At 37.3% G+C, this 25400-nt stretch overlaps 1 protein-coding gene across 5 annotated transcripts in view; it reads right to left on the bottom strand.

Moving 5' to 3' along the window:
* Positions 1-25400, bottom strand: part of Pde6 (phosphodiesterase 6) — a 444092-nt gene that overhangs the window by 139682 nt on the left and 279010 nt on the right. For all 5 annotated transcript variants that reach the window (XM_073961124.1, XM_073961122.1, XM_073961123.1 and 2 more), the window contains one exon: positions 12236-12264. The gene's annotated coding sequence lies outside the window, so the exon portion shown is untranslated. The remainder of the gene's footprint in view (positions 1-12235; positions 12265-25400) is intronic.

The following is a 25400-nucleotide window of genomic DNA, read 5'->3' as shown; positions in this document are numbered from 1 at the left end:
ATTTGTGCCCACTGGGAGCATGTAGAAGTTTTTCGACCCCTGTGGACCTCAAATGTCAAATTACAGCCACTTTGGTTAAAGCTTTTAACTAAAGCCCTCAAAATGCCGAAAATCGGGAGGTACCGATATACAAGGGTTATACAAAAACATGGACATATGTATATCGACAATTTGTGGTGGAGAAGTTTTGTGGCCACTAGGAATCTGAAATGTCAGATTACAGGTAGTGCGGACTAAACATGTAGCTAAAATCCGGAAAATACCGAAAATCGGGAAGGTACCGTTATATCGGGCTATACCAAAACATGAATCTATATGTTCAATTTTTAGTGGATAAGTTTTGTGGCCGCTTTAAATTGCAAAATGCAGCTAGTTCGGCTAAAAACTGTAGCTAAAAACCTCAGAATACCTGAAATCGAGAGATACTAAAACATGGACCTATGTTGACAACTTTTGGTTGTGAAGTTTTGTGACTACTTTGAACCTCCAGTGTCAAATTACAGGTTGTTCTGTAAGAAAAGTGGGTAAAATCCTGAAAATACCGAAAATCGGAAGGTACCGTTATGTGGGGCTATTCGAAAACATGGACCTATGAGTCCAATTTTTTGTGGAGAAGTTTTGTGACCGGTGGACATTTCAAATGGCAAAATGCAGCTAGTTCGGTTAAAAACTTCAGCTAAAATCTCCAAAATACCTAAAAGCGCTCCCGCTACCGTTATATTACCGTTATATTAGGGCTATACCAAAACATGGACCTACATTGGCAATTCTTGGTGGAGAATTGTTGTGGCCACTGTGAACCTCAAATGTCACATCACAGGTAATTTTGTTTAAAATTGTAGCTATAATCCTACAAATATCGAAAACCGGAAGGTGCCAAGGACCCATCTTGGTAATTTTCGGTGCAAAAGTTTTGTGACCACTGGGAGCCTCAAATGTCAAATTTCAGGTATTTCAGGGCTATACCAAAACATGCACCTATATATTGACATTTTTTGGTGAAGAATTTCGGTATAGAAAATTGCTGGTTAATTCCTCAGAATACCGAAAAGTAGGAGGAAGCAATCCCACGACATCGAGTTCTCTCGTACCGGATTGACCCATGTTCCGGCCAGCGGCTGCTACCTTAGTGTACATATGTTTGTATTATGGTTTTTTGTGATGGGAGCAGCATATCCCGGAATGCCTGCTCCGGATTCTTTTGGTCCGTGCCGGGACGGAGGAAAACCCAGGACCAATATATTTGTGCTCGGTTTGTCACATCTGCATCTTAATCCATATCCAACATGTCCACGTGTGGAACTACGACAGGGACTACGTTGCTGCATGCTGCATGAACACAGCCTCCAGTGAGTCGCTTTCATCGGATTACGAAACTCTCCCACAATCCTCCCAACAGCAACCGTACCCGGAAAAAGCTTCTTTTTTGCAATTTAATTGCAATGGACTCCGAGGTAAGATCGAGGAAATAATTGACTTCATGAGTCGAAAGAATATCAAGGTCGCAGCGGTTCAGGAAACCCAGCACAACAACAACTGCAGGTTATTACAGCGTTGTATAGTTACAACGTACTGAGGAAAGATTGCTCGTACCAGAAGTGGAGGTAGGGGATTAGCTTTCCTATTGCACCAGTCTGTTCAATACAGAACTATATCGCTTGAGCCTGAATCTAATGACATGTACATTGAATGCAAGGGGGTAGAAGTCAGGTGTGGATCTGCCGAGATGTATCTCATATTAAGTTTTTTTTTCATTAGCCCGCTTTTGGAAGGTTATAACCGTCTGGTCTTGGGGACTTTAATGCGCATAATGAGATGTGGCACTCGATCCTCGGAAACGGCCAGAGGGGTACAGCGCTAGCTGAGTAGATAACCAGAATTAGGGGAGACAAATAACGTCACCTGTCGACACGTCATTTCCCTTGGATCAGAACATCTCCCCATAATTGTCTCCATTAGCAGACCGCCCGATTTCATCACATCTTAACGCCGCACATTCGGCAATCATGGGAAAGCTGATTGGCCGAGTTTCAGAGAGTTCACCAATCACCGCTTCAGAGATCTGCCCAATACTTCTGATGTACGGGTAGCGGAAACGACGTTCCTGCTGGTCGAATACCCGAAGTGAGACCAAACTTCCCACCAGAATTAGCAAATGAGAGTGATGTGCTTCAACGAGCCAAATCAGTGACTTCAGAGTCAGGGAGCTGACCCTGGAAGTTAACAGATTGGTCGGGGAGCATAAGCGGAACAAATGGATAAATCATCTGAATAGTTGCAAAATCAGAGTCAGTATAAGTGAATTGTGGGCAACTGTTAAGTCACTCTCGAACCGTGGAAAGAAGTCGCGTTTGGCGACATTACGCTGACAGACCCGAAGAGATGCTCAAGTTATTTCAATCGACATACGTCGCATCAGATCTCTTTCTGCCGAGGATGAGCCACCACAGCTTACAGTGGATGATGTTTCGAATTTCATCAGGAACGCTAAATCACCCAAAGCTTTGGGGCCTGATGGAATCTCCATGGTAATGCTGAATTAGATGGATAAGCCGGGAGTGCAGTATCTCACTAAAGTTTTCAACTTGTCGCTAACCACTATCATTGTTCCCGAAGCCTGGAAACTGGACAGGGTGGTACCGCTACTGAAGTCAGGCAAGGTTGCCAACAGGCCGATTTCGCTTTTGTCGCCCGTACCAAACACCCTTGAGGCCTTAGTCCTCCCCAGCATCAGAAATAGCTATCCAATTGTCGATCATTAGTATGGATTCCGTAAGCAATACAGCACGGCAACAACAGAGGACTCAACTAGAGACCGCCGTGTTATAGACCATTGATTGTGGTGCTTGACTTATCACAAGCCTTTGATACTGTCAGTTACTCCACACTGTTTGAGGATAATGAGAAGACAATCCCCCAGCTGTTTAACCTGTACCTCTCCTGTATTCCGCCCCTCCAGACGGCATCGAGATCGTAACGTATGCGGATGATTGCACGATACTGGCGACAGGTACCTTCCTGGTGACATCCGTGAAAGACTTAACTCCTATTTAACCGATATTACGGAACAAGGTCCTCAAGTCCATAGCAGCATTTGGGGTGCAAATAATGAAACCTTGTTGACCACAAATAACGCGATATGTCGGTCTGTGGTAAGTTATACAGAGCCAGTTTGGTCCCGAATGTGATACGCAATGGAAAAAGACTTTTCCAATACAAAAGTTCACCGGAGATGACTTTTCCTATAGAAAATTTCACCGGAGATGACTTTTCCTATACAAAAGTTGCAGTTGCAGTACTTGCTCGGATGTTACCGTGAGAGCCATCCCAATCACCATCTAGTGGACAGGCCCGACACATTCAGGCACATCAGGAAGGATACCCACGTTCTAGAGGGAGATGTCCAACGATACCGAAGAGAACCCCTAGATCGATAAGCATATCAAACAGATTTAAATAACATTCACACGGAAGCAGTTCCTAAGGTCATAAGCATATATAGCGTGAATAAAGTCCTCGGAGTACATCCCCCATTTATCGCAGCTGAGGAGCGTCAGCTGCTACGACAAACCAGAGTAGATTTTTCTCAATTACGCTCGGGATATTGCAGTCGCCTAAATTCTTATAGGGCAAAGACCGATAGCACCGTGCAAAACATCTGCCCAGCATGCGGCATAAGCCCGCACAACACACCTTTTGAACTGCCCTGTCAAACCTACTCATCTAACTCCAGTGGATCTGAGGTTACATTCCATTGAAGCAGACACTTTCTTGGAACTGGAGATAGACCCAGAGCAAAATTGAGCAGAAGAGCGAACACACAAACATACAATAACAAACACTGTTACAACAACAAAATTCAAAAGCAGGAGGTACCGTTATATGGGGCCTATACCAAAACGAACCTTTATTGACAGTTTTTGGTGGAGAAATTTTACGTCTACTAGGAATCTCAAATGTCAAATTACAGACAGTTCCGTCAAAAACTGTAGCTAAAATTCTGAAAACACCGAAAATCGGGAGGCATATGGGAGATATACCAAAACATGGACCTATATTAACAGTTTTTGGTTTCAAAGTTCTGGGAAAGCACTGGGAACCTCAAATGCCAAATTACTGCTAGTTCGGTTTAAACTTGTAGCCTGAATACACTGAAAATTGTGTGGTACCGTTATATGTGGGCTGTACCAACACTTGGACTTTTTGGTGGGGAAGTTTTGTGATCAATGGGAATCACAAATGTGAAATTACAGCTAGTTCGGTTAAAAACTGCGGATAAAATCCTCAAAATACCATAAGTCGGGAGGTACCATTTTATGGCGGCTATACCAAACCATGACCTGCCTACAGAAAAAAGACACTTGTGTGCAAAAATTATTTTAGACGCCAGAATGATAACAACAGACGGAAAGACGAATTTTAGCCTGATCTAGAAGACATATACATTATAGGGTCGCAAATGATTATTTCAATACGTTACAAACGGAAAAAACATACTTCCATTTATCCAGGAATAAGAAAAATCATACGGAAGCGGCAAATGTTTTGGGCAGCCCTGTATATGAAATTCCTCAAATACACGTGTGCTAAACAAGCTAAGCAAAAACATCAATAAATTGTTGCAGGCATTTCTCCCAAAGTTGGGGGTGATGGTTGTTTGTTGTAAACATAAATTGTTGGAATATCTTAATTTATGGGTACGTTAACTTGAACCTGTGTGTAGAACACACACATACACTTACACCGAGGACAAACTCCCTACTGTAAATCCCTTCATATGCACGACAACAACAAGCAGTTAATTTTTTCTACTGGAAGAAACCCTTTCAGTAATGTTTGGATGTCATATAAAGGCAATATATTTCATCGTAACTCAATGCTCTAAATATCCCTTAGACACAAAAAAACGAGGGAATTTCTTTCATTCGTTTTCTGTTTTATGTTCTTCACGAAAACCAATGAATGTCAGATGACGCAGTGCCCTAAAGGATATTTATCTGGGTGTCTGTTTTTATGAGTTTCGTAAGCTTAGATTGGTGTAGTTATCGAATTTAGCTGTTTATTTTACTTTGGTTAGAAACATGTCCGTTTTTTTCTTTTTGTTGCTTGCCGCTGTCTGATTGGATGTAAGCAAAATTAATCTAATTTTGCAAAAACATGTTGTGTTTGTGTTTATTTTAAAAGTAAAGAGGGAGAAAACTTTTCACTCAGTTTTGCTGTTTTTTGGCTGTTGGCTAAATTTGTGAAAAAAATCGATTTTCCAGTGCTTACCCACACATTAAGCAAACCAAATACTAATGTGAAAAAATAAGCACGCACACACACACGAACATTATGGCCCAACAATTCCAACCCTAACAATTTTTCGTAATGACATTACATTGAAAGTTTTGTAGGCTTGCGGCTAAATGTGTCCTCGTTACATCGTATAGATATGTATGAGCGTAGTGTTGACCCTAAGGGCCTTACACATCGAATGTAATGTTGTCATGTTCCGACATGAATTAACTATTAAACATGTAAGTGATTTCTGCCGTAACTAAAACAGATAACATAAAAATGTATTTCAAGTATCATTACTTTAATTCGGAAATGCGCTAACATTTTCATTACCTAATAAAATTTATGTTTTAAAGAAGTAGTAATAACATCCTACGCCATAATATTAAATTTGTCAACATTTTTGTAACACATCGAAATATTCGTCGGAGGTCTTATGAGGCATGAACGGTATATATTAGGTCGGGGCGATTTGTATGGAAGGAAACAAACCTTAACGGGCGCGTCGCGTTTCTGATTCCTTGGATTGTTCTGAGCAAAAAGGGTACTAATCCATATGTCCACGGTGAAAATCGAGCCTCCCGATTTTGAGTTTTTTTTTCTACGTTTTTTTTATATTTTTTGATATAACAGCTAAACTATTGAGATTTTCGATCCAACGCTAGGTCAAAAATTGCAGCAAAGACAATAGTCATCTATAGTACATCGCAAAAGCATTGCAACGCTCATTTAGGTAGTTTTGGCCTTGAGACAGCGTAAGGCTTTAAACTCTTAAGGCTTTAAACTCATTCCGTATTCAAAATGATTACAAGTACAGTATTGTGCGGATTAGAAGTGCATGAAATGAAACGTCTATTGGAAAAATGTACGACATATCAAGGGTTTTTCGTGGAGTATCAAAATTTTGAATTCTTATTTGATATCAACTTGTTGCTAAATATAGAAAATGAAATCGCGCTACAGGTCGCAATTTTGATCGGATCGTCACGAAATTTTAGGGGTTAATGGGGGTCCACCAGGGGAAGAAGCTTATTGATTTTGGTGATGATCGGATAATATTCAGGGTTCGGAATGAGCAAAAACTTATTTGGAGAAAAGCTCAAAGTTTTATTTCAAAGCCAATATCTCTGGTTCTTTAAGAGGTATATCAACGGTGTAAAGTAGGTTGTCATAGGTGGTCGAACAACAGAGATATCGCAATAGTCGGTAATGCATCCCTTTTTAAATTTTTTGTGCAGTCACACTACAGGTCGGATTTTTGATCGGATTACGAAATTTTGAGGTCTGATGGGGGTCTCACAGAGAAAAAGGCCTATTGCTGGTTGGCGTACATCCTACTTTTCCATTTTTTATTTGAGTTGTACTCACGATGCACTTAAATGTGTTTCAACAAAATTGACCTGTATTAATGAAGACATTCAGAGCAAAGGCGCTAAACTATCCCAATTTCAATATTTTGAATGTTACCAGTGTAGGGCATCACATAGTCGTATAGTATCACATATCATCATAGGTTTCGCTCACTTGTTTTATTTTTTCAAATAGTCTGGCTTAATTCCATTGTTGTTGTTTATAATCCACAACCGTCCCAGAAGAGACAAGGGAGTGCACCCCGATCCATATTAACTCAATTATATGGGACCTGCTATTTATCGTCGAGTCCGAACGGGATGTCTTAACACACCACTTGTAGAGAAGTATTACATGTCGATGAAGTACTCAGGAAATGTCGCACATTACTGAGGTGTATTTTGCCACCGTTGACAATTTGATGTTTCTTGGCCTGGGAATTGAACCGCAGACCTTCTGAGTGCAAAGTGGGTGTGCATTAGGGTTATGACATTTTTACAATCTCATATCCCTGTATTATATTTTGATGCATTTTTACCTAAGATTATATAACATCTTATTTATAAGGTGAGACGATAAAAAATGCTCAAAGTCATTTGAAAATTGTTCTATATGGGCTTTTTGGAGAAGCTTTTGAAGTCACTACAAGCATTTATATAACTGAAAATAAGTTTTGGGGCCACACGACATTACGAAAATGGCATAACCTTTTGCTTCTCACTAAATGTATCATCATATATGTATCATTACATACATATCGGTGGTTATTTTGAACGAAAATTCCCTGTGCGTTTTTTTTTTTTCTTTCCGCCGAGCAACATTTTTGTAGAATATTTGGATGCTGAAAAATCTTATTTTGTGGTACTTTCACTACGTTTCAAGAAATAAAGGATTTGACTGAATACATGTTACTTCAAAAAGAACCTACAACAACGCCAAACAGAGATATGGAGCTATTTTCCCAAGTATTATAGGAAAAAAATCAAAAACTTCATCGCGCTGTATCTCAGAAACTTGTCTTCTTAGTAATCTCTCATCAAAGGTTTTCATCTCCAAAAGAAATTTTCCACCCCCCAAAAATGCTGCTGCACAGTATAACAGGCAAAAAGTCATTCATTCGTGCAACAGGATACTATTTTTTCCAAAAACAAAAAGACAAATTAAAGTGGTTTGTTCGTGACCTTTTTTTAATTTTGTAAATAGAATAAATTTTAATTTAATGTCCGTCCGTCTGTTGAAATGAAGATACAGCTCGCAATTTTAAAGAGATAGCTTTATAATTTGGTATAAAAGTTTCTATTACACATAGGATATTTGGTATTGAAAATGATATAGTCCCCATAGAAAGGTACTCCCAGATTTTCGGTATTTTAAAGGTTTTAGCCTCATTATCACACCGAAGTGGCTGAAATTTGGTATTTAGCGTTGGGTGTATAAAACTTTCCACCTGAAATTTGATGGTATAGGTTCACGCTCTGATATAGCCCCCATAGAGCGGTAGCTCCCGCTTTTCGGTATTTTGAAGGTTTTCGCATGAATATCCCACCGAAATGGTTGAAATTTGATATTTAGTTTTCCTTGTGGGTATACAACTTTCCACCTCAAATTTACCGGTATTGCTCCACCGAAATTTAATATTTAGTCTTCGTTGAATAAATAAAACTTTCATCCAGAAATTTCTCGGTGCAGGTCAACGTCTTATATAGTCTCCATAGAACGGTACTCTCGATTTTCGTTATTTTGAAAGCTTTAGTCACATTATTCAACCGGAATAACTAAAATTTGGTATATAGTCTTCGCTATAGGTTATTGGCGACCAACAAAATACCATCAACACGAAGACATCTGTGAATGTATGAGTGAAAAAATCAACACCTAAATGATGTTTATCGTTTGTTTCTGTTATAGAACAATGTTGGTGAGGGAGAGAAGCAAATGCTAAAACAGCTCAGGGTGATCGCTGATAGATATTCCGCTCCTGCAAGGAATAGGAAGAAGAGCTTCGTTCATACGTTCATAAACGAAAGTAAACTAATTGTTCCTAATTGTTACTTCTAAACCGTTTATTGTGGAGGGTATAAAAAGTTCAGCCCGGCAGAACTTAATGCCGCACAATGATTCAAGAAACGATTTTCCTGGCCAAAAATCAGAATTTTGTTTTGTCACAGATATTTAACTTCTATATGAGATTCGATAGTAATCATATTGAAACTAAGGAAACCAAAAAATTAGATCAAAGTATTGGAAGGTGCGGGCGCGGGGTGGCGCTAAATGCGAACATTTTTCCCATGTTTGAGACATAAGTAATTTTTGCAAACTTCTGGAGAAAGAAATAGTTATTTCTCAGAAACTATAACAGATAATGTGAACATTGTTCTTTTGTTAGGTAGGAAGGATTGTGGCCTTTAAAAATAGTTTAAACAAATTACCGTAGCGTTTACACTACATGAGCTAGTTTATTTTGCCTCAGACACTAAATTTTATGAAATGTCAAATTTAGTGGACTAGAACTTTTGTGGAACAACATGGAACAATGTTCTGCTTTCACAGAAATATGCCCGAGAGTCTCCTCTTTCAGCCCATATATACTTTTGTACCCGTCCCGTTCCGTCCGTTTAACACTTTTTTAAATTTATTGAAAATACTCGTACATGGGTAAAAATGTGTGTTTTTCCAAACCATTTCCCATATGAATTACAGTTTTTTTACACAAATGCATATTTTTTGGAGTACATGGAGTACAAGGGGTATTTTTTTGAATTTTTAATAAATTTAAATTTTTTGTAATTTTTTTTTTAAACTTTGAAAACTTTTTTTATTTATTTTCGTATTTTTTAGTTTATTTGTAGGTGTTGAACAATCTTTAATATATAGGAATGTATAGGAAAATATAAAGAACACAAAAACACTCATATTTTGATGAAAAATAGTTAAAAAACTCAAAAGTTTAACATTGACCTAGAATTCCTCTGCAACTATCAGACAGATTTCGACCGCTTATAATTCATTGGAAAACTGATTGTGTTATGTGCCTAAAAAAGAAAGAATTAGGAAAATATCTCTATCCGTTAAGATCCTTGCCACAGGATCTCATTAGTTCCCTTGTTTCTCCAAGAAATAAGCTTTGGCGTGGAGGAAGAGATTAGCCCTAAAAGAAATTAAACTAATTGTTCCTATTTACTTCAATTTAGTTCGAGTATAAAAAGTTCGTTCCCTCCGAACTTATATTTGAGTGGTTTATGTGTCTCTTTGCCACAAATTTACTTATCTTGCTCATTGTCTTTATCAGGACGATAATTTCTCAAGGTTAACGTGAAACTCTTGTCTCTGCCCATTTACATATCTGTAGCTTGACGAACAGCCTTGCTTATAGTGCATTCACAAAGTAAAAAGTTACTGAAGGCAGAGTATTTTTTCCCGAATAGGGTGGGAGAGCAGTTTAACAGCAATTAATCTTGTAGTGGCGGTATTGATATTGCATTGAAACGACATCCCGTCCATTGGAGCATTTGAGAGCAGACAAACTTCCCTTACTCTTAGACTGCAAGGGTTGAGAAGATGTAGACCACGCCATTCATATACTGCATCATGTTTGTAAACTTTGACTTAATCACAGGTCATTCCAGGTTTTTCACTCCGATTTCAACACCTCCACAACATGGCTTTTGAGCGCTTTTACAGCGTTTCATCGTTCAGTCTTTCGTTGGATTTGGCTCGCTTTCGAAGACCCAAAAGGTTGATTCCTGTTTTGTTTCGGGCTCTTAAGCATAGATCCAAGATTCGTCTGTGACGTTTTTATAAACGTCGTTTGAAGCATCGCGATCGTTTTTATTCAAAATTACTTTTCACGAATTGACAAGTGTCTATTTTTGAGCGATTGTCAAATTTTGGTGGATCTAAGAAGTAAAATCAATCTTTGGGGCCATGTGTTCTTGGAATATCAAATGTAAACTGCTGGAAGAAATGCCCAAGAATGCCACTAACTCACGCTATATAACATAATGATCTTCCATTATCTGTTCACGAACGGCCGATTTTGGGCGTCCTTTACGACCTGAGTTTTTTGGCGAGTGTCGGCCCCGATAGAATTCATTAAACCAGTTTTTCATAATACTATAGCCTATAGGATGGCCCTTTATCGTCATACAAAAATTTTAAGTGTTCGATGCACTCTTGCCGTGATCATCCACGTTGAAAATTGTGAAAAATTATCACACGAAAATGTTCGCCAGTAAATTTCATTTTTTTTTCCAACGTGGTTTTTTCAAGTCACAGTAAACAACCCAGCACATGGTCGTATTTCGAACTGTCCTTAGAACGCTTAGGATAAAAACTGTCAAACTTTCCAAAAAAAAAAAAAACAATGTCAATTGACGCCTGGAAACACTGCGTGTCCGTTAATATTAAAGAAGTTATGAGTCTTTCTTTGCATATAGTTTTTACAGAATTCGATTTTTTCAAGGCGCGATACATCTGGAACCGTTAGTCAAAAAAAAAATCTGAAAATATGCTGAAATTTTTTGTTGATGGAAATTACCAACCTCACTTTGAAGAAGTGTCCGATTTCACTCAGAAATGCACATATACTTTATGTGGTAGTAAATGATTAGTTCGATGTGTTACAAACAGAAAAAAACACACTTAATATATATACCCTCCATACTACGGTGGAGGGTATAAAAATTATGAGAAATAAAATGAATTTCAGGAAAAAAGAAAATAGTTCAACGTATTCTATTTACAGGTGCGGTTGCAAATGTAAAGACAATTCTGAAAAAATTGCATTTGATCTCTGTACATATTCCCAGCTATGGGGATGCAGTGTATATTGTACATTGTATTATGATTTCATTGTTTGCGAGAGAATAGTATACGTTTAATCCCTCTTAAGGTGAATATTAAAACAAAATCCATGTTGATAATGGCTGCATTGTTCCTCTTGCTAAATTTCTGTAATACGTCCATTGTTTTCATATGGCCGGATGTACTATCTAGTTTTAGTGTTTTGTTCATCTCATGAATAATCTCTAACATATTATAATATCGTTAAGATTTTAAAAGGTTACTTCTAACAATGTAGAAAGTGAAAACGTAAAGAGTGAGATGGTAGGAAGGCGAAACTAAAATTTCTTTGAAATAAAACGGTTTTGAATTTGAAGGTAAAATAGAAGTAAAAGTAGCGTGATAAATTAGTTCGTTATACTTTAGGGTGGTTGCAAGTTATCATTTTTAATTGTTGGGTTTTTCCCAACAGGTTCAGAGGCATTCAATACTTTAAACTTTAAAATACAGTATTCACCTTAGTTTATTTACCCTTCAAAATCAACAATTGTTTGTTTGAAAAAATACTTTTGTACCTTCTAAATATTTTCGTTATGTCAAGTGATCGATATTGAGCTTTACTTAATTGTTAAATATTATTTTAAAATATTACCATTTGATTGCTTTGCCTTCACAAGAGCCAACATTCCATGCCTCACAAATTACACTACGCAGTTCCAAAAATAATCATAATCAATTAGACTTAATTAATTTTATGCATAAATAAAGTCTTATAATACGTCTAAATATTTATATATAAGTACGTGTGTCTTTATTAACTTACCAAAATCAATTTCAATTAAACGCCTTATCCTAGAAAATAGAACAATAATACAAATTAATACTAATTGAATACAAATATAATTGCAAACATGAATGCTTAATATACAGTGTCTATGTATTCACTCATACATACAAACACAGATACATACCTCCAGATGGATGGAGTAATGGAAAATCAGATTGTGAATAATAATTTGATTGTGTAAGTATGACATTTACAGACACCCAAGTATTCTTAATTATATCCAGTCATATCCTGTCAATCAAGACACAGTCATTACAACCCACGCACATACACATACAAATGAAATTATATCCAAACAATCAATTCAATGAATAACAAACGGTATGTGGTCTTGTTAATGAAAAGAAATCAATTTTTTTCTTACAACATGAAATGTAATGCAAAATTATGTACATACAGTGCTGCTCAAAACATTTGCAACTGGAATGACTACTTTACTTTTTACATAGTTCTGTAGTGCGATTCTCTAACTCATTTGTTAAGTTACCGACAAAAGTCGGTAAAATTAAAATGTTTATAATTTCGGTATTTAATGATATTTATACCCTACACCACTATGTGGGGATGGTATTATAAGTTGGTTTTGGTCAAAAAGTTTTTAACGCGAAGTAATGGTCGCAGACCCATACATATATATACCAAAATTAATGTCTCGACGAGCTGATTCGACTGGCTATGTGTGTCCGTCCGTCCGTATGTCCATCTTAATCTTCACCTGGAATGTTCGCACTCTTTATAGAGAAGGTGCAGTTTACGCGCTGGCAGATGTACTTGAAAAGTACAAGGCCGACATTACTGCCATACAGGAAATACGATGGACTGGGAAAGATGTCACAACAACACCTAAAGGTGACGCACTGTATTATAGCTGCCATGACACAAAGCATGAGTTTGGTTGCGGTTTTGTAGTTGGTCAGAGGTTAAAACATCTGGTCTCCAGCTTCACCCCAGTGAATGAAAGACTTGCTACAATTCGATTAAAAGCAAAATTCTTCAACATCAGCTTTATCTGCGCTCATGCTCCAACCGAAGACAAGGACGAACAGACCAAAGATATATTCTACGAGCGCTTAGGAGAAACATATGACCGTTGTCCTGCCCATTACATTAAAATTGTTCTAGGCGATTTTAATGCCAAAATTGGAAAGGAGAATATCTTTGGACAAACAGTCGGGAAATTCAGTATACATAGTGAAACATCAGACAATGGAATGAGGCTGATAGACTTCGCAGCGGCAAAAAACATGGTAGTTAGCAGTACCAGATTTAAGCATCTCGATATTCATAAGGGCACTTGGCTGTCTCCAGACCAAAGAACAATAAATCAAATTGATCACGTTGTGATAGATGGAAGACATTCATCGAGCGTGTTGGATGTACGATCGTTCCGAGGAGCAAACATAGATTCGGACCATTACCTCGTTGCAGAAAAGGTACGTACCCGTCTTAACGTTGCAAATAAAGCACGGACAGACACAACACGAAAGTTGGACATCGCTAAGCTGCAAACACAACAGATAGCCACAGCATATTCCACTCAACTGACCCAATTTCTTAATGAAAGCGCTTCTCGTCCCGATAACATATCAGCACAATGGCAAAATATTGCCCACTCCATGCAAACTGCCACAAAATCAGTACTTGGATACCATAGACCTTCACCAAAGAATCCATGGTATGACCAGGAGTGCCGTGCTGCTACCGAAGAAAAAAATGCGGCATATATGGCTACTTTACCATCAGTAGCAACGCGTAGCGCACGAGAGAGGTATCGGGAAAAAAGGAGAGAGGAGAAACGTCTTTTCCGCAGGAAAAATAGAGAGATGGAAAAGAGGGAGTGTGAACAATTAGAGATGTACAGGAGACAGAACGAAGTCCGAAAATTCTACCAAAGAGTGAAGCATCAAACTGATGGCTTTGGTACAGGCATATCCTCCTGTAGAGACCAACAAGGTAATTTGGTAACTGATACAGATAATGTGCTCAGGATATGGAAAGAACATTTTTCCAAACTGTTGGTATCCGATAGCAGTGAAGACGGCGAAGATACCACAGATCCAATCACAGAAGATGGTATTGAATGTATACCGCCCAGCCAAGATGAGGTAAGGACAGCAATAAACCGGCTAAAGAATAATAAGGCGGCAGGAGCAGATGCCCTACCAGCCGATCTGTTCAAAACCGGAGGCGACACGCTGATAAGGTGTATGCATCAGCTAGTTAGCACCATCTGGCAGGAAGAACGCGTACCCGACGATTGGAACGTGAGCATCCTATGTCCAGTCAACAAGAAGGGTGATAAGACTGTGTGCTCCAATTACAGGGGCATAAGTCTGCTCCCTATTGCATATAAGATAGTATCTGGCATATTGTGTGAGAGACTAAAGCCTATGGTCAATGAAATTATTGGACCCTATCAGTGCGGCTTTAGACCAGGCAAATCCACCATTGACCAGATATTTACCTTGAGACAAATCCTGGAAAAGACCCAAGAAATGCAGATCAACACCTTCCATCTTTTCGTCGATTATAAAGCAGCATTCGACAGTCCTATACGTTCAAAGGTGTTCCAAGCCATGTCTGATTTTGGTATTCCTGCAAAGCTCATTCGGCTTTGTAGAATGACATTAACTGAGACGAGATCCTCAGTTAAAATAGGAAAGAACCTCTCCGAAGAGTTTATTACCAAAAGAGGTTTCAGACAAGGAGACGGCCTGTCGTGTGATCTATTCAACATCCAGCGGGAAAAGGTCATACGAGACGCGAAGGTCAAAAGAAATGGAACGATATACACGAACAGCCATATGTTACTGGTTTATGCCGACGACATTGACATCATGGGTCGATCGGTAAAGGAAGTAACTAACACCTTTACAAAAGTCGAAAGAGAATCTGCTAAAGTTGGTCTGGCAGTAAACGGCGAAAAAACCAAGTTGATGGTATCGACGCGTAATATTACCACAAACCCCGCACCATTTGTGAATGTTGGTACCTACAATTTTGAGGTAGTAAAGGACTTCGTCTACCTCGGCACCGCCATAAACACAACAAATAACATCAGTTGTGAAATACGAAGAAGAATAGTGTTGGCTAACAGATGCTACTTTGGGCTGAGTAAGCAGTTTAGGAATAAAGCCACCTCTCGTCAAACAAAAGTAACACTTTACAAAACACTGATACTACCCGTGCTAATGTATGGTTCCGAAGCATGGGTACTTGCTCAAGCAGATAAGGCATTGCTTGGTGTGTTCGAGAGAAAAATTCTTCGAAAGATCTACGGCCAATCTGTGTTGACGGCGAATATCGGCGTCGTATGAACAACGAGCTGTACCAACTATACAATGACATCAATGTAGTTGAACAAATCGAGATACAACGATTGCGATGGCTAGGCCATGTTATAAGAATGAGTGATGATGAACCCGCTAAAAAGGCGTATAAATACGGGCCGCATGGAGGTTCTCGCAGATCTGGAAGGCCAAAGCTTCGTTGGAGCGAACAAGTGAAACGAGATATCAGTAAGCTACATATCCCAGATTGGGAAAATACAGCAGCAAACAGAGAGGATTGGAGATTTTTTTCTTAGTTCGGCTTATGGAACAAATGTTCTGTAAAAGGCCAGCTAAGTAAGTAAGTAAGTTCAGAGCAAAGGCGCAAAGCTATCCCAATTTTAATATTTTGAATTTTACCAGTCAAAAGCTTATGCACAGGGGTAGTGGTGTAGGGTACCACATAGTCGGACCCGACCCGACCTGACTATAGCGATGGCTCACTCGTTTTCTGTAAGTAACCGTCCAAAAGAAAGTAGTCGTAAAGTTCTACCGATAGCAACAGTGCTGCCAAATTGTATTTGAACTTCTCATTCAAAATTTAGCGTTTTAATTTTACCAATTTTTGTCGGTAACAAAAAATGCCATGGAGAATCCCACCACTGAGGTAATTTATGGATTTGAAATGCAAATATTTTTGTAAGTTGATTGTTTATTGACCCCTTTTTAAAGATTTAAAAAATAATTGACCATAATTGCACTTATTTTACAAAAATATAAAAAACAAAGTTTGGACCCACTTTTGGTCCTGCTCAGAACATTTGCAAGTTTGGTAATATATTGTGAGTTAAACCTTTTATTTATTATCTGGAAACATCATTAAGGTATCCAGTTAACTAATTTATTTAGTATATCCCTTGGAGTTCTGTCTCTAAGGATAATTGTTAAATACCAAAGTTTTATTCGATATTTAATAGTGTAGAGTCCATTTTTGGGCCCAGAAACTTCCTATATGATTTTTTTATATTTAACTAGCGGACCCGGCGAACTTCGTCTCGCTATTAAGGAATAAAATTTCATACAAAAACTCAATTTTCGATTTTTCCAATTTTCCGACTTTTCCAGAGAGATTTTCCAAAATTTTCTTCCGTAAAGACCTTTTCCTCGAAAATACGAATAACTGACAAAAAATTTTACAGAAATCGGCCTAGCCGTTCACATTTTATGAATTACTATACATTTTTTACACCATTTTTATATATATAGATTCATTTTATTCAAAATTTTAGTTTACAATACAAAAATATTGCCCCAGCGCCTTATAGGCTTTGTAGGGACCAAATAATTTAGATTTGTTTAACAAGAACGTGTATACTTTCAAACTGACAAGTCGATATACAAATAATTCAAAAATAACAAATAAAAAATACGATGCCAAACTTACATTAGAAGCATTTCGATATTGCTTGACAAATGTGATTTTAAATTTCTTTAAAATGAGGAAATACTTGGTATATTCTTAATGTGATGGGGAACGTGATTAAATTTCAGGCATCCATTGTGCTCTATCCGCTGTTCCGTTAGCTCTAACTGACATCTCTTTACTTTTAAATTGGAACTATTTCTGGTAATTATCATTGACCAATATTGTTAACAACTTTATGCACTCTATACGTTAGTAGCTGTAATTTGTAAATGCCATATAATGGCAGTGTAGTTGTTGAAACATTGCTGTATAACTCATACGTACTGTATAATGGTTGCAAATTGAAAACAGTCTTTAGTGCTTTATTTTGTGACAGTTGTAGTGATTTCAAATGGGAACTGTTTTTGTGAGCCTATATTAATGTCATATAATTAAGATGACTTTGGATCAATGAGTTATACAATAGCAACATAGTTTTCTTGTTTTAAATTTGTGTGCAAATTTCCGCAGAATTCCTATTACGGGGGCAATCTTCCTTTTTAACTCATCCACATGTATATCCCAAGCCAAATTGGTCTGTATATGTATGCCTAGGTACTTTAAACTCTAACTTTCTGTAATGTGTGTGCGCCGCCAATTTCAACATTAAAAGCTGTGTCATTTTGTGGGCATCGCGTACGAAATCGTATAATTCTTGTTTTATTTGAATTGATGACAAGCTTATTTATTCGAAGGTACTCCATTATTACTTGTGCATCGTATTCAATTTGAATTAAGATCACTTAAGCTGATCGGGGCCGATAAGAACACAAAAAATATTTGCAAAAAATTACTAGTTTTACGTGGTTATATATATGTTTATTCGACATATTATATATCCGGTTAGTTTTTAAATCCAATAAATATCTCGATCTCATGTCTACAGTACCATCTTTGTCCATAAAAATATCTCCAGGTCAATATAAAACACCATCTTCATTCTGGGCTAACTTTTTAGCATAAGGGGACAAGTTCTATTATCATTCGACCTGTAGTGTGATTCTCTATCTCATTTTTTGAGTTACATACAAAAATCGGTAAAATTAACAAGCAAAATTAGGAATGAAAAATTCAAATACAAGTTGAAAACACTCTTGCTATCGGTAGAACTTTACGACTACTTTTTATTCGTCGCTAACTTACCGACAAACATCGTTATTTACCGAATTTATAAGCATTTAAATTTTACCGATTTTTGTCGGTAACTCAAAAAATGAGTTAGAGAATCGCACTACTGGTGATCAAGTACATTTTTATACCCTCAGCCTTTAGGCTAGAAAGGGTATATACACTTTCATACGGGCAAAATGTGCCTCATCGAAATAATGGTTTTAGACCCCAAGTATGTTTGGACAAAATGTGTTTCAGACAATTTGGAGTTGATTTAGCAATGTCCGTCCGTCTGTCTGTCTGGCTGGCTGGTGCGCACGATAACTCTCGAACGGATGAACCGATTCGGTTAAAATTTTGGCTTTCGTAATATTTTGTCCAAACTTAGTTTAAGTTCGAAGATGAGCTATATCGGTCCAGTCCTTCCGGTACCTCCCCCACAAAAGATCCAAAATGTTCGGAAAATTTGTGGTCATGATAACTCTTGAAGGGAGTAACCAATTTGGTCCATACTTTGCACATCGTGAAATTTTTACCACACTTAGATGAGGTTCCAATATGGACTCAATCGGCCCACTCCTTCGGGTACCACCCACACAAAATTTCAGATAAGTTCAGTTTAGGACCTGATTTCGAATCGCTTTGATTTTTATTGCAACAACTTGTATTCACTTCCCCCCATACGACGGTACAAGTTTCATCAGGGGCAAGTCCATACTTCCTGAGAAAATGGCGGGAAAGGTGCAAAAAGCCCCTATGACACCTTGTGTAGTGGTTGGAGCGCAAGATAACTCTCGAACGGATCTGTCGATTCGGTCCAAAATTTGGCCTTCGTAAAATTTTATCAAAACATAGTTTAAATTCGAAGATGGGCTATACCGGTACACTCCTTCAGGTACCTCCCCCACATAACCTCAAAAATGTTCCGAAAAATTTTGCGCACGATAACTCCTGAAGGGAGTGACCAATGTAATCTATACTTTGCACATCCTAATATATCTACCAGATATAGATCACGTTCGAATATTTACTATATTTGTCTACTCCTTCTGGTACCACTCACGCAAAATTTCGGATAAGTTCGCTTTAAGACCTGCTCTCGAATCACTTTGATTTTTCGTTATTCGCTACCTCCATTACGACGGTAAGAGTTTTTTTCAGTGGCAAGTCCATATTTCTTGGGAAAACAGTCCGAAAGGTGTAAAAAACCCCTATGTCACCATATGTGGCGGTCGGAGAGCACGATAATTCTCGAACTGTTCAACCGATTTGGTCAAACATTTGGTCTTCGTCATATTATATCCAAACTTAGTTTCATGGGCAATACCGGTCCACAACTTTCGCTACAACTCCCCAATATTTAAAAAATGTCACTAAAATGCTAGGACGATATCACTTGAATGGGGCAACCAATTTAGTCCAAACTTGGATCTCCTAATATTTGATCAAAATTTAGTTTAACTTCTAAAATGGCCCATATCGGTCTTCCCTAAGGGTACCTGCCCTACTAAAGTTCAACATTTGTATCTTAGTGCAGTTAATTCCTAATCCACATTTTTGTCGGTAAGTTCAAATGTTCAAAAAGGGCCACAAAATTCTGAAGAGGCCTTAAATACATTCAACCTGTCCGGAGGTGAAAGTTTCGCTTCCCATTGGCTGAGGGTATATATCTGTCGGCAAAGCGGACTGACACTTTTTTTTACTTGTTTCAAGTCATATACATAACTCAAATATATATTTAAGTCGAAGAAAAGTACTCGATTTTACAACTCCAAAAAACAATTTTTGTAAAAATTATATGAAAAATTGAATTTTTCCTGGAAATTACTGTTTGCCTAAAATTTGCACATTTTGGTACACCGGTATCTATGGTATGTATCGGAGGATTTTGTTTAGATTTATCGATGTGAAGCCTTTATTTAACATCTGTTGATGACCTCTGAGAGATCTGCGTAATAATTCACATCATTATTTGAATATCCCCTGCAGTAGATATAGTTGTATATTCAACTCCTTCCCAACTTATGAAGATTTTGATACTTTTTGCGTGGTATCCAGTTCAATTTTAAATATTGTACTGTTTTTATATTCATTTTAGGACTGCGTTGGAACCACAGTTTTCAGAAATAACCATTTTTGCATATTTTTGATTAAAATTTGGACCATCATTTTTGTTTTTCTTCAAAAATTAGAAATGTCTTGTTTTCGGCATACTTGTCTGTCAAAATTAAACTTAGGCGGGAGAAAATGTATTCCTCGTGAGAGCTTTTAACCTCCTTCCTATGATTAACAAGTAAGAGAGGGCTATAGTCGGACGGTCCGACCATGTGATACCCTACACCACTACATACATATATGTATTAACTCATCGCGTATTAAAACCGTTTTAAAGTAAACATATATGTTATGTTTATTTAATTTAATACATTCATTAAAGTTAGCTACTAAGGAAAAGTATAAAATGTTGAAATAATAATCTACAATGAATAAAAATATTTGTTTATAGAACAATACAAGTGAAATCGGTTACAAAGACTATACAAACGTTTATCATAAGTGCAAGAATTTTGTTTCATATAAAAAATGAGCGTTAGAATATATACAATTTTTCATATTAAGATAAAAAAAAAACTAATTCACGTACATATTTGAATCCATAATGTTTTCTTGTGAATGGAACTTCCTATTTCTACTTTAATTTATCTTTGCAAATCTTTGAATATATGTGAACAAATTAGCTTGGAAAGGTTCGCTAAAACGACAAAAGCAATAATCAGTATCATAAAAATATCATAATAATATGTCGATGAATTGCCGATTAAACATGTTGCGACAAAAATAATTATTTGTAAGCCGTCCATATTAATTTAAAATTCAAATATGTATATTCATGAGATAATTCATTAGATTTTGCAATTTTAAGAATATTAATATTTTATGTGGGAATATTCTTAAAACTAATTCCAAATGACTCAGCATTAAATATAATTCTGGATTTTTAAAATTGTTATAATCAAAATTAAATGCATTATTGGAAAATACTCCATCTTGTAACCATCTGACGAGGATATCCAACGTTAAAAGGTCTTACAAAATAAAGCCTTTATCACAATTGAAATGACAATATTAGAAAATTCTGTATTGTTTTTATCGCCAGGAGAACAGTTATGTATATTAGATACGAAAAGAGTACTAAGTAAAATATAACATTATTATAAAGATCGAATAAATAAGAAACACTATTCAAGACGCAAATAACAACATCATATTTCATAAACTTAATGGAAATGGAACATCATAAACAAGCTACCTCAGCAAAATTTGAAGGAAGGGGTTCTTTGCGATGGCGTGATTTCATGTCATCTTTTGCATTGGTTCAAAGGAACTCGTGAAAGATCCGATCTTTTCATTAGGATTTGAACCAATGCAAAGGAAGTCGTGAAAGATCCGATCTTTTCATCAGCATTTGTACCCATTCCATCGTTCCAATAGAGATGATGTTTGTGTTTTTATTTACACACCTGTTTATTTTCATTTTGGTACGTTCCAGTACTGCAAAAATCTACTAATTTCTACCAAGGCACATTTATAGAAGGTAGAAGTGACAATCAGCTGTATTTTAACTTTTTTTGTAAATTTGGTTTTCAAAATGTAAATTTGCTACCTTAAAATATTTATTTTCATCATAAATGTTTAAATAAAATTACCTACTAGAGTTCCGAATGCGTTATATTTACATTTTGATTCAAATTTGTTCTATTTTATATGATTTTCAAAATGTATTTATGTTTTTCCTGAAAAAACGACCCTATTATTCAATATTTATCTTTGACAATTAATCTTCAATAACAACAATGTTGTTTTTGTAAATTTGTTAGTTGTTGTAATTCATGCATATACCTTATATGAATTTGCCTTGATTTCTACTATTTTTTTCCGATGACATAAAGGAAAAGCGGTTATCGTAGTAAAAATTAGTAGATTCTTGCAGGTTCCGGAACAGACCAAAGTTGTTAGAACTGTCGTCGTGATGTTGTCTTACATTTCCTGCATATCAGACAACTAAAACTTCTAAACAGTTGGTATTGTATGAAGCTCGAAATGTCTGCAATAAAAATGAAGTCCCAATCATCGAGCTAAAAATAGAATCGGACTGCACACATTGCTATTTTAAAAGTTCCCTTGTCTGTTCTAAATCTGACATACATAGAACGAAATCAATCAAATCTCGCTTCTTGGAATTTGAAAAAAGTCCGAAACGAAAAGGAACAAGAATCTGAAAATAAAGAAACGACTTTGGGAAAGAAACAATTAAAAATAAAAATTAATTAAGCATAAATGGTATTTTCCAGAAAAAGTCTCTCCTCCCCGTTCGTTACATTTTGTTCTTAGAGATCCCTAAAGCAAGCCGGGTGGTAGATCCCTACATATTTTCGTCACTAAACAAAAGAGTATAAATTTCCAAAATATTGTTATAAAATAAGAAAATTATAAAATAAAAGTAATTTACGAAATAAAAATACTTAAAGGAGTACATTTGGAGTCCATGTCGATATTTGAACTGGTGATGGGAAGATAATAGAAAAAACCTTTTGTAAGATGAAAGAATATCAGTTGCGGAGAACGGAGGAAGTAATCTTTTGCGTTGCAGCGGTGGTGATTACATTGCAATTTTGGATGCCAAGGGGTAGGTGAAAATGACATGTCAAAGCATTGGTTAAAATGACATGTCAAAGAATGGGTGAAAATGACGTTCAATGCTTGGTTAAAATGACATGCCAAAGCATTGGTGAAAATGACATGTCAATGCATTGGTTAAAATGACATGTTTAGGATCCAAAAAAGAACGTCATCTTTTGGGGGTCACGCTCATATAAAATTCATGAGTGAAAATGACAAAAAGATGACATGCAGATCACTTGCACCCATGATTCAACTCATGATTTTTCATCGAAGATTTTACTGGGTATAATACAGTGATTTGTGTCTGGGTGCCTCTTCTGGCGATATCCAAGAAAAGGAGCCTTGATAATATCACTGTGTTATACGTAATAATACAAATTATCATCTCGATATTAATAAAGGCACCTTGCTGTCTCCAGATCAAAGAACAAGAAATCAACTTGATCACGTTGTGATAAATGGAAGACATTCATCGAGCGTGTTGGATGCACGATCGTTCCGAGGTGCAAACATAGACTCGGACCACCACCTTAATGCAGCAAGTGTACGTACCACATTAAACGTTGCAAATAAAGTACAAACAGACACAACACTGAAGTTGGACATCGGTAAGCTGCAATCATAACAGACAGCCACAGCATATTCCACTCAACTGGACCAATTGCTTAATCAAAGCACTTTTCGTCTCGATAACATATCAGCACAATGGCAAAATATTGCCCAATCCATGCAAACAGCCGCAAACTCAGTACTTAAATACCAGAGACCTCCACCAAGGAATCCATGGAATGAAATGCGACGTATAAGGCTACTTTACAGTCAGTAGCAACGCGTAGCGCACGAGAGAGGTATCGGGAGAAGGGAGGAGAAACCTTTTTTCCGCAGGAAAAAGAGGGAGATGGAAAAGCGGGAGTGTGAAAAAATCGAGATGTACAGGAGCCAGAATGAAGTCCGAAAATTCTACCAAAGGGTGAAACATCAAACTGATGGCTTTGGTACAGACACATCCTTCTGTAGAGACCAGCAAGGAAATTTGGTAACTTATACAGATAGTGTGCTAAGGATACGGAAAGAGCACTTTTCCAAACTGTTGGTATCCAATAGTAGCGAAGACGACCAATATACCACAGATCCAATTCTAGAAGATGGTATTGAATGTATACCTCCCAGTCAAAATGAGGTAAAGTCAGCAATAAACCGGCTGAAAAATAATAAGGCAGCAGGAGCCGATGACCTACCAGCCGAGCTGTTCACCATCTGGCAGGAAGAACGCGTATCCGAGGATTGGAGCCTGAACATCCTGTGTTCTGTTCACAAGAAAGAGATAAGACTGTTTGCTCTAAATGTAGGGTCATACATAAGAATTCTCCCTGTTGCCTACAAGATAGTATCAGGGATATTTTGCGAAGGACTAAAGCTTATGGTCAACGAAATAATTAGGCCATACGAAGGCGGCTTTAGATCTGGCAAGTCCACCATTTACCAGATATTTACCCTGCGACAAATCCTGCATAAGACCAAGAGATGCACCGTCGATTATAAAACCGCCTTCGACAGCCCCCTACGTTGAAAGGTATTCCAAGCCATGTCTGACACTTGATTCTCAGTTAAAATAGGAAAGAACCTCTCCGAATATTCTGGTACCAAAAGAGTTTGAACATCCTGCTGGAAAAGATTATACGAGAGGCAAACCTTAGAAGAAATGGTACAATCAACACCAATAGCCACATGTTACTTGCTTATGCTGATGATATAGACATAATGGGACGATTAGTAAAAGAAGGAGAATCTGCAAATGTGGGCCTGGTGGTAAACGGCGAGAACACCAAGTTGATGGTATCGACGCGCAATGCGTCTATAGAGCTCGAACCAACTGTTGAAGTTGGTTCATATAATTTTGAGGTATTAAAAGACTTCGTCTACCTCGCACCATCGTAAACCCAACAAACATCAGTTGTGAAATAAGAAGAAGCATTGTATTGGCCAACACATGCTACTTTGGCTTAAGTAAGCAGTTTAAAAACCAAGCCAGATCTTGTCAAACAAATATAACGCTTTAAAAACACTGATACTGCCCGGGCTAATGTATGGTTCCAAAGTCTGGGTACTTGCGCGAGCAGACAAGGCATTGCTTGGTGTGTTTGAGAGAAAAATTCTTTGAAAGATCTACGGGCCGATTTGCGTTGAGGGTGAATACCGACGTCGTATGAACCATGAGCTGTATATGTTAAACAACGACATCAGTATAGATAAACGTATCGAGATGCAATGATTGCGTTGGTCATATCATAAGAATGAGCGTTGATGAACCCGATAGAAAGGCGTATCAATACGGGCCTCATGCTGGTGTACGCAGAACTGGCAGGCCAAGGCTTCGATTGCGCATACAAGAGGAAAAAGATATCAATAAACGGGGTATTCCAAAAAGCGAAGCTTTAAATAGAGAAAATTTAATCTTTTCTTAGTTCGACTTATGGAAAAAATGTTATGTAATGGGCCAACTAAGTAAGTAATATTTCTGCACATGTTAGATATGGTCGGAGATAGTACGTAATGATCCACCCCTTCCGCTAAAGTTCAAAATGTTTGCAGCGATATTATGTTTTTAGTGGGC

This window comes from Musca autumnalis, unplaced genomic scaffold (assembly GCF_047663935.1).
Source record: "Musca autumnalis isolate F117 unplaced genomic scaffold, ASM4766393v1 scaffold_1, whole genome shotgun sequence".
In the NCBI taxonomy this organism is placed as follows: domain Eukaryota; kingdom Metazoa; phylum Arthropoda; class Insecta; order Diptera; family Muscidae; genus Musca; species Musca autumnalis.
The sequence above is the reverse complement of the archived record's forward strand: the minus strand, read 5'-3'. Positions and strand labels throughout refer to the sequence as shown.